This window comes from Mustela putorius, unplaced genomic scaffold (assembly GCF_011764305.1).
Source record: "Mustela putorius furo isolate JIRA1106 unplaced genomic scaffold, ASM1176430v1.1 tig00000450_pilon_pilon_pilon, whole genome shotgun sequence".
NCBI lineage: Eukaryota > Metazoa > Chordata > Mammalia > Carnivora > Mustelidae > Mustela > Mustela putorius.
The window spans coordinates 3,693,917-3,704,341 of record NW_025421385.1 but is presented as its reverse complement, the minus strand read 5'-3'; the positions used below and the strand labels follow the sequence as shown (position 1 = coordinate 3,704,341).

At 40.3% G+C, this 10,425-nt stretch overlaps 1 pseudogene; it reads left to right on the top strand.

Annotated features, from left to right (window-relative positions):
* The first annotated feature begins 641 nt into the window (after positions 1–641).
* On the top strand, positions 642–2,292 carry LOC101672679 (annotated as a pseudogene).
* Positions 2,293–10,425: the final 8,133 nt, after the last annotated feature.

Below are 10,425 nucleotides of genomic sequence, written 5' to 3'. Positions count from 1 at the left end.
AGCTTGCAAAACTAGGATTTCCCCTCTCCGCATTCCTTTTCAGCATCATACTGGAAGTCATAACTGAAGCAAGAAAACAAGAAAATGAAATAAAATATAGACAGATTGAGAAGGAATAAATAAAAATGTCTTTGTTCTCAGAGGATATAATTACCTATGTAAAAAATCCAAAAGAATCAACCAAAAAAAGAAAAAAAAAAGCTTCTAGAACTAATAAGTAATTATAACAAGGTTACAGGATACAAGGTTAATATACAAAAGCTATGACAGATGCTTTAAGTCCTAGGTCATTCAGAAATTGTAAATTTAAAATAGCAGTGAGATATCATTCCATACCTTTTAGAATGACCAAATTCAAAACACTCAAAACACCAAATGCTGGTGAGAATAGAACAATGGAGCTGTCATTCATTGTTAGAGAGAATGCAAAATAACACGGCCACTTTGGAAAACAGATTGCCAGTTTCTTATAACAGAGCATACTCGCACTATACGATCCAATAACCATGCTCTTGATAGACTCCAAATGAGTTAAAAGCATATATGCACACAGAAACCTACCTACCTATAGATGTTTACAGCAGCTTTGTTCATAAGAAGGAACCCAGATGTCTGTCAGAAGGTGAAATGAGAAACAAACCATGGTGCATCCAGACCGCAGAGTATTATTAAGCAATAGAAAGACATGAGATATCAAGTCATGGCAAGACATGGAGCAACCTCAAATGGACATTTTTAAGTGATGGAAGCCAACCTAAAACAATTGCATACCATGAAACTCCAACTACAGGAGTCTGTAGAAAAGGCAAAGCTCTGGAAACAATATAAAGATCAGTGGCTACCCCAGCTTGGGAGAGAAGGAGAGGAGGGAGCAGTCAGAGCACAGATGATTTCTAGGGCAGTGAAAATGTTCTCTATGATATTATTATGGTGGATACAATAAACATTTCTCCAAACCCATAGTACATACAAGACCAAGAGTGAGTCCTAATGTAAATTATGGACTTTGGGGGATAGTGATGTGTAGGTTTATTGATTGTAACAAGGGTAGCACTTTGGTGTGAAGTGTTATAGTGAAAGAAGTTGTGCGTGTTTGGGAAGCTGGGATTACGTGGGAATTCCCTGTCCCTTCCACTCAGCTCTTGCAGTGAATTTAAAACTGCTCTAAGTCTCCAGCTATAGGCCTGTAGGGAGCAGAGCAGCAGACTTGGAGTGGAGACAAAGAGAAGGAGTGGCCAGGAGGCAGCTTTGGGACAGCCTGTGGTGACAGCATGCCAGAGGGGCTTCTGTTTACACTGGAAGCCCTGAAGGTCTTGTCAAGAGAACTTAGAGAGGGGCACCTGGGTGGCTCAGTGGGTTAAGCCTCTGCCTTCGGCTCAGGTCATGATCTCAGGGTCCTGGGATTAAGCCCCACATGGGACTTTCTGCTTAGTGGGGAGGGAGCCTGCTTCCCCCTCTCTCTCTGCCTACCTCTCTTCCTACTTGTGATCTTTCTCTGTCAAATAAATAAAATATTAAAAAAAAAAAAGAGAGAGAGAGAACTTAGAGAAATGCCAAGAATCCAAAAGGTGTTGTCTCTGATGAGGAAAACCAGCTACTGGAGTCACTGAAATCCAGAGACGGGAAATTTCAAGAACTGATGAAATTGGCACTCGATTGGGGAAAAGTCCGTCATGAAATGTAAGTTGTAGAAAAGAAAGTGGAGAAGAGAGAAGGTGATATTCAGCAACTACAAAACCCCTAAAGGAAGCAGAACAAATACTAGCTAGAGTGTTTACTAAGCAAAAGAAAAACTCGACTCAAAAGAAAAAGCAAGAAAAGGTACCATCTCCTCTGAAGACCTAATTAAGCATTCACATAGGGTTAGTGCAAGTGAAACTGTGTTCTCCACTGACTTGGGTCCCAGGGGACCTACATATACCATATCCAACTGATTTAGAGATGAGAAGTGGATTATTGGATCAAGTGAACAATCCTTCCACTAATGGTGTAGACAGTCATTAACCAGGGGATGGACCTGCAGCAGGCAGATTGCCAGATGTCCAGATTGCCAGATTGCCAGATTTTGCTCCACAAAACTCATGGCAGTCAAATGACATGTCAGTGACTACACTGCCACCAAATCACATCTTGTTGGGACCTCTGGGGCATAATAAGGAAAATGAAGATGATGGAGAAGTCATGTCAACAGACTCCTCAAGCAGTAGGACTGATTCTGATCAAAAAAATAAGAAACCAAATTCATACAGAATTGAATATGATAAGGGATACCTGGGTGTCTCAATTGGTTGACCATCAGACTTTTGATTTCAGCTCAGGTCATGAGCTCAGGGTTGTGAGATTGAACCTGGCTTTGGGCTACATGCTGGGCATGGGGTCTGCTTAGGATTCTCTCTCTCTTTCTTCCGCTTCTCCTACCTCACTTCCTCTCAAAAATAAACAAACAAAACAGAATTGGAAACAGTGGAATTATGTTTCTTAAAAAATTGTAAGCCTGTAAAAAAAAAAAATAGCCAGGTAATGATGGCTATAGTGGAATTATGCAGCCCATTAAGAATCACTGGACCTTCTTTTTTTATTTTTTTAAGATTTTGTTTATTTATTTATTTGAGGGGGAGACAGAGATAGTGAGCTAGGAGTAGAAGGAGAAGCAGATTCCCTGCTGAGCAGGGAGCTGGATGTGGGGCTTGATCTCAGAACCCTGAGATCACAACCTGAGCTGAAGGCTGACACTTAACAGACTGAGCCACCCAGGTGCCCCTGTACTTTCTTTTTAAAACAAAAAATCATGGTTTCAAATCAAAACCACTGAGTTAATATTTAAAGAATAATTAAAATTTACTGTTGGAAAAAAATTACTCATTTCAGTGCTGCTCTATCCTGTTACATTCCAGTTGTGTTGGATTTGTACTTGGTAGTTCGGGAAATAAAAGCTGAGGGAATGACCCACGTACATATCACAATTAGCCCCTGGAATTATTTAGAAAAGCATTTTAATTCAGAGCAGTGGATCACTGAATGTGTGTCATATCTCAAAATAACAAAATTCTCATTTGAAAGTGAAGGCTGGTAGCTTCTATCACAGTAAATGAAAGAAATTGTCTCAATTTGTGCTGTCTGTACCTATTGTAATTTTTGTAAATAGTTTTGTAAATACAAACTTTTGTTTGTAAAAAATAAAAATAAACAAAACTCTTCTTAAAAAAGCAATGGCATGGATGGAGCTAGAGATTATTATGCTGAGCGAAATAAGTCAGAGAAAAACAAATACCATATGATTTCAATCATATGTGAAATTTAAGAAACAAAACCGATGATGATAAGGGAAAGAAAAAAAGAGAGAGGAAGGCAAACCATAAGAAAGACTCTTGACTATAGAAAACAAACTGATCTCCAAAGAGGCTGCACCAACTTGCATTCCCACAAACGGTGTAAGAGGGTTCCCCTTTCTCAACATCCCCTCCAACACATGTTGTTTCCTGTCTTGCTGATTTTGGCCATTCTAACTGGTGTAAGGTGATATCTCAATGTGGTTTTAATTTGAATCTCCCTGATGGCTAGTGATGATGAACATTTTTTCATGTGTCTGATAGCCATTTGTACGTCTTCATTGGAGAAGTGTCTGTTCATATCTTCTGCCCATTTTTTGATATGAGTATCTGTTTTGTGTGTGTTGGGTTTGAGGAGTTCTTGATAGATACTGGTTATCAACCTTTTGTCTGTACTGTCATTTGCAAATATCTTCTCCCATTCCATAGATTGTCTCTTTGTTTTCTTGACTGTTTCCTTTGCTGTGCAGAAGCTTTTGATTTTGATGAAGTCCCAAAAGTTTATTTTCGTTTCTGTTCCCTTTGCCTTTGGAGACATATCTTGAAAGAAGTTGATGTGGCTGATATCAAAGACCCTGCAATTGCACTACTGGGTATCTACTCCAAAGATACAGATGTAGTGAAAATAAGGGCCATCGGTACCCCAATGTTTATAATAGCAATGGCCACGGTTGCCAAACTGTGGAAAGAACCAAGATGCCCTTCAACAGATGAATGGATAAGAAAGATGTGGTCCATATACACTATGGAGTATTATGCCCCCATCAGAAAGGACGAATACCCAATTATTATAGCAACATGGACGGGACTGGAAGAGATTATACTGAGTGAAATAAGTCAAGCAGAGAGAGTCAATTATCATATGGTTTCACTTATTTGTGGAGCATAACAAATAGCATGGAGGACATGGGGAGTTAGAGAGGAGAAGGGAGTTGGGGGAAATTGGAAGGGAAGGTGAACCATGAGAAACTATGAACTCTGAAAAACTGTCTGAGGGATTTGAAGGGGCAGGGGTGGGAGGTTGGGGGAACAGGTGGTGGGTATTAGAGGGGGCGCGGATTGCATGGAGCACTGGGTGTGGTGCAAAAATAATGAATACTGTTATGCTGAAAATAAATTTTAAAAATAAATAAATAAATAAGAAAAGAGAAACCACAAAAAAAAAGAAAAAGAATACAAACTGAAGGTTGATGGAGGGGTGGAGGTTGGGGGATGGGCTAGATGGGTGATGTGTATTAAGGAAGGCACTTGTGATGAGCACGATGTGTTGTATGTAAGTGATGAAGCACTGAGTTCTACTCCTGAAACCAAGATTACACTACACGTTAACTAATTAGAATTTTTTTTACAAATTAGAATTTTAATACAAACTGGAAACATTTTTTTAAATGCCCTTAAAAAGGTCTTTATTTTAAAAAAACCTCACACATAATTGGATCTTAAAACAGAAGTTTAAAATAACAAAGCAATGACTAATAAACTGGAAAGAAAAATAGACAAACCCACAAATCATATACTGTATTATTCCATTTATATGACATTCTTGCAAAGACAAGCTTTAGAGACAGAAAACAGATCAGCAATTGCCCAGGACTGTGAGCTGGGAGAACGGTTCGCTATGAGAGGGCAGAGGAAAATGTTTGAGGGTGATGGAACTGTATAAAATCTTTATCATGGTGGTAGTTGCAAGCCTGTACACATTTGCCAAAACTTACTGAGTCCTGCACTAAAAAAGGGGAATTTTACTATTTGTAAATTAATTATTGTTTTAATTTAAATTGGGGAAAATAAACATTAAAAAGTGACAGAAAATATTCATTGCAATCTTTTTCTACAGCTATATATTCTTACTTCCATCAATTCAATTACCTTTTTTCTCACATGTACCAATTAGTAAAACTTAGTTCAAAGATTAGCTCTCACCCATCTTAGCTGTGCTAAAATTGAAACTACCCCAGGGTTCACATTTTTTGTGTGAAAATATGAAATGAGTGCATTCAATAAACAAAGTAAATGATATCTGAGACCTCTTTCAGAATTCATGGCATTGCATTGCATCTGTAAGTTGAAAACAAAAGTAATATGAATCCCTGTATAACCAGAGATGTGGTTATTCACTGAAATTTAGAATCAGAAAGTGACTTTATGATCAAACACTCCAAATCCAGATGGGTTGGTGCCCAGGGCAGCTTGTTGGTGACCACCCTGGACCATGTCAGATTATGTCAGCTGCTTTTGCTTCTACTTCCCATCTCCATCCAGCACCTAGTGGAGTACAGCAAGTTGATCATGTCTTTCTTTAACTCCAAACTTCCCAATGCATTCCCGTCTCACTCAGAGTAAAATCCAGAGTCCCTAGAGTAGTAAGCACGGCCTCACATGATATGCCCCCTTCTTGCTTCTGGGACTTCACTTCCTGTGAGTCTTTGTCCCCATTCTTTCCCTTCCAGGGACAGAGGACTCATGGCTGGATCTCAGCCACTATAAGGCTGGCTCCTCTATGAGAATGCATCACTTCATCTCTGGTTCTATGTTTCTTGGTTCCCCCAGGTCTTTATTCAAATGCTACCTGAAACCATCAGGCCATCCTATCTAAAGGGACAACCCCCCATACCCATTGATGCTGTTCTTCTTAGCATTTACCAGTAATTGACGTGCTGTAGATCTTTGAATAATGTTTGATTAATTCTATTCAACTAGGATGGAAGCTCCACAGCGCACGGAAAATGGATAGGAGAGTTACCCAGGGGGAGTAGAATTAGATTTAATTGAAGAACTGTCCACCATCAGCCACACGGGCTCTACGGAACCTCCTCAGCATTCATTCTTAAATGCCATGGACAGCTGATTCTATCACCCTGCATCCACCTGCACTGGAGACTGTGATTGTGCTGCAGTTATCCTGCACCTGATTCATGTCATTGCTGGTGTGAGGGAGGCACACATGACTTGTCTGTGGGACCATAGCTTTCTAAAAATTGTCTGCAGACAGGACTGAGGTCTGGACTTGGCAGTACACGTACTGACTGGCTGGAACACTGGCTTGTCTCCCTTGGAGATGGGCAAGAATATTTCCTTTGGGAAGAAGAGTGCAAACAGATTATCTCGTGCTGCTGGATGGCTAAACGGACATGAAAAGTCAAACATCTATCCCCATAGTATAAAGTTGTCACTGGAAGGACTGGCAGTAGCCAGGTGACAGTCCCCTGCCATCTTTTTGCCTCTAGGAAGGGCCACAGACATAGTCCTTGCCAAAGGGACATAAACAGAAGTATATTTGTCATTAACAAGTCACAGCAGGAGAAAAGTCAGATGAGTCCTTCACCTTGCCGTGCTCCTGTCAACAGGGCAGTGGAGGTGTGAGGTGTGAGCAACCACAGACTCGAAGCCACAGCAGTCTGACCACGACCGGGGACTGGGCTTCTACCTGAGCAAGCAGCAGACTCCCACTGTGAGAAACCCTGAAAGACTGGGGTCCGCTGGGTACCGGCTCTTACTCTACCTGACACTCAGAGCTCAGAGCTGGTTTCCCATACGTCACCCTCCGCCTTCTTAAAAGTTGTTCTCACCCTCTCCCAAAGTGAGAAAGTTAAGGCTATGAGCTCATGGCTTCCAAATAACACCAACACACGCACGCTCATGCGCACGTGCACACGCTCACGCTCACGCACACAGAGTGGTGCATCTGCCTAGAATGGACTCCTGAGTGAGTTACCCAAACAAACACGATCTCCTTCTTACTTTTTCTGCATGCATAGGTATGCATTATGCAGTGTTCTTTATTAATGATGATGATTTTTTTTAATGACAATTCTTGGTACCCCATTAAAACATAAAATGGAATTAAGAGTACTAAACAGAGATCACTATAAAGTGCTCTGTGAAGAAATCAAAGAAAATCTGAAAACTTGGGAGTCAGTGACAAGAAGTGCAGAGGAGAAGCAGGAATTAGACGGTGAGGGGCCCCCTCACATGCCTGAGTATAGGGTTTGGGTTTGATATTAAGTAAATGTGCCCTTAGTAAATGTGTTTAAGATTCTCTCTACTTAAATGTCACCCACTCAGAGAATTCTTCCCTTCCTGGAACACCCACCTAACTAAAAAGTCTGTCAGGGAAGTGCGTTGTGTCTCTTCACCCCATGATCCCTTTCCTGTCTGCCTTCATCACTAGAATAGATGCTTTCTGACTCAGTCAGAGGTGGTTTTCCTGCTCAGCCCCCACGTATTCTCGGGACTAAGCAGATGATCTGGCCCAGGGTGGACATTCAGTAAGTATCTGCTGAATGACTAAAACAGGGAGTGTTTGTGACAGTCCATGCCACTCTGTGCTTGTGCATAGACCCACAGCAATCCAGACATGCTGTCCCAAATGGCAAATAAACCCTTCAACCTTAGAGCCAGAAATACAGACCTAAGTATGTGGTAAGTTGCCATGTTCTTCTTTAAGTTTTGCCAGTTTATTTCTCTATCAGTGGGACCAGTGCGTACCAGGTTGCCTTTCTAGAAAAAGCAGACATGAACCAGCCTTCCCCCTACTTAGAGAACATGGTAAGTAACAGGGCCATGGGAACATATCTTCAAGCCATCCCAGAGCTGGAAAACTCATTACTGAACACACTAAATAATGAGGTGGGCTGGGTTTTCTTTTTCTTTTTCTTTTCTTTTTTTTTTTTAAATTCCACATGCTGACCCTCACTGGGTTCCCTTGTTACCTCCAAAGCAGTCCTGTCCTGTCAACACACACTGGCATTGAAAATCCCTATTTGGGTATAAGGAAAAAATACTTCTGTTTCTGTAATGCCATTCAGGCATGATAAATAACACAGTAAACTAAAAAGTATTTGTCCTTCTCCAAATCCCTTTCCTGAGCAAAGGTGTGTGTTCAATAAATAGCCAACCGCTTAAGGAATTGCAGAAGAATAAGTTCTAGACACTAACGAGATACATAAGGAAAATCAAGATAACAGGTCTTCTTCTCAAGAGTGTTTGGTTGAGGGTGTCAAACCCGAAACTCTCACTGCAGGTAAATTTATATCTGGTTTTTAATAATATAAGTAGGGCCCCTCAAGGGACAACCTGGAATACGTCAGGCACAGGAGTGTCTCCACAGAAAGGAACTCTCATGGGCGTATGCTGCTAAAGACCATGCAGGTCTGTGGAGAACAGAAAGCCAGCATGACCTAGGCAGCAGCAATCCGACAGGGGACTGAACTGAGTATGGTGGCCTGTGGCTCCACTACAGCAGCAAAACAGATTTATCGCTCTGGTTTTTGCTTTGTTTTTTAAGATTTTATTTAAGACAGAGAGCGCTTGAAAGGGGGTAGAGGCAGAAGCAGGTTCCCCACTGAGCAGGAAGCCCGATGTGGGACTCGATCCCAGGACTCTGGGATCATGACCTGAGCCGAAGGCAAATGCTTAACTGAATGAGCCACCCAGGTGCCTACTGCAGCTCTGTTGCTTATTCAGAGGTGATCAAGTTTAGGGAAAATGATTCATTATAACCAAACTCCTGGGAGATTGATTTATGAACAAGAATGCCAATATTATCAGTTGATAACATGAGCTTCAGCTGAGGAAGCAGTGGGCATCTGTTGTACAATCAATAGGTCTCTTAAATTTATTTTCAGGCTACATTCCTTATTTTACTTATTTACCTATTATAATAAGCTCTTAGGTGATTTTCCCAGGAATTAAAGGCACTGAAATTATCACATATTTCTGTGATGTCAAGCTACTGCTCAAAAGATCAAAGACAGTGTTAATTAAGCATAAGACTTACTAATCCCCACAAAATAACTAGACTGCTAGCTGAAAATACATGCGAATCTAGACAATCGTATAAAAACAGTGATCAGTTTATAGTTTATGTAAATTCACAACAAATGCTGGAATCAATAGAAATGTTTATCTTTCCCATGGAAAAGTGATCTCTTTGTCTGATTCATGAATATATTTTTATAATAATGGTTTCTTTTAATAATTTATGTTCACGTGAATTATGGATCCCACTGCCTTTCACACCAAAGGCATGCAAATCTGCTAGCCATGTCCCGTGTATCAGCAAATTACTCAAGAAAATGGCACGCATTTATTTGAAACGCTATGAGTCATTACCTTCAGATGCTGTTATTAATTTAAAGTGCAATGCTGAGTGGCACAGATTTCCCGATGTTACCACTAAGTTGATCTACCTCGTGATACGAAACCTGGTTTTGCTGAACTCTGAGCATGTAAGTACTGATTTTTCCTCATGAGTGTTGCGTTCTCACTTTGAAGTCTAAATTTGATTTTCAATGCAGAACAAATTAAGAAGTTTTAAGCACTGAGTAGATTTCATATGTCTGAAAGCATATGAAGGGATTCTGTTAAAGATGGCTCAGTGAACATCTGTAAATGGTATATCCGAGTCCTCTCTCCATGTATATCTCACAGAAGCTATATACCGACCCACTTGAAGGTTTTTCAAAAAGACAAAATGTTTGAGTTGTGATAGAATAAAAATACTGATAATAAACATTAACTGAAATTCTTAATGTTAGGTATCATTATATGTCACTAATATATACTAAGTGCTTAATATATGATATTTTGCTGTGGAGTAGATATGATGAGACAATAATAGATATTAAATCATGCATATTGCTATTGTCCCTACTTTATACCTATTGAGGCTTAGTGGGGTATATAACTTCCTCAGTTCACGGCACCAGTAAGAGGCAGTCAGAATTTGCTCTACTCCCTTATGTGTTAACTGAAGAGACACTGCTTTTTATAATGCTAATACCCTCTGACCCTTTTCAAAATACAATGAAAGAATGAATTTAACAAAACTGATCATACTAAGTTAGATATAAGTCATTATGGGGGATAGAAATAAACTTTACAGTCTATTCTGGATAATGCAAAACCTTCACAGCCACTCCAGGGGAGGTGACTGACTGCTGAGTGACCCGGTAGATTTCTGAGATGTCAGGTGGACCAATTTCATGAGACACCATCACTATGAAGTGGGGACACCCACAAATCATTATACATGTTACTGCATCTTCCCTAGGGATTTTTGGGTAGTATTGCATAATGTCCATGTAAACCGTAG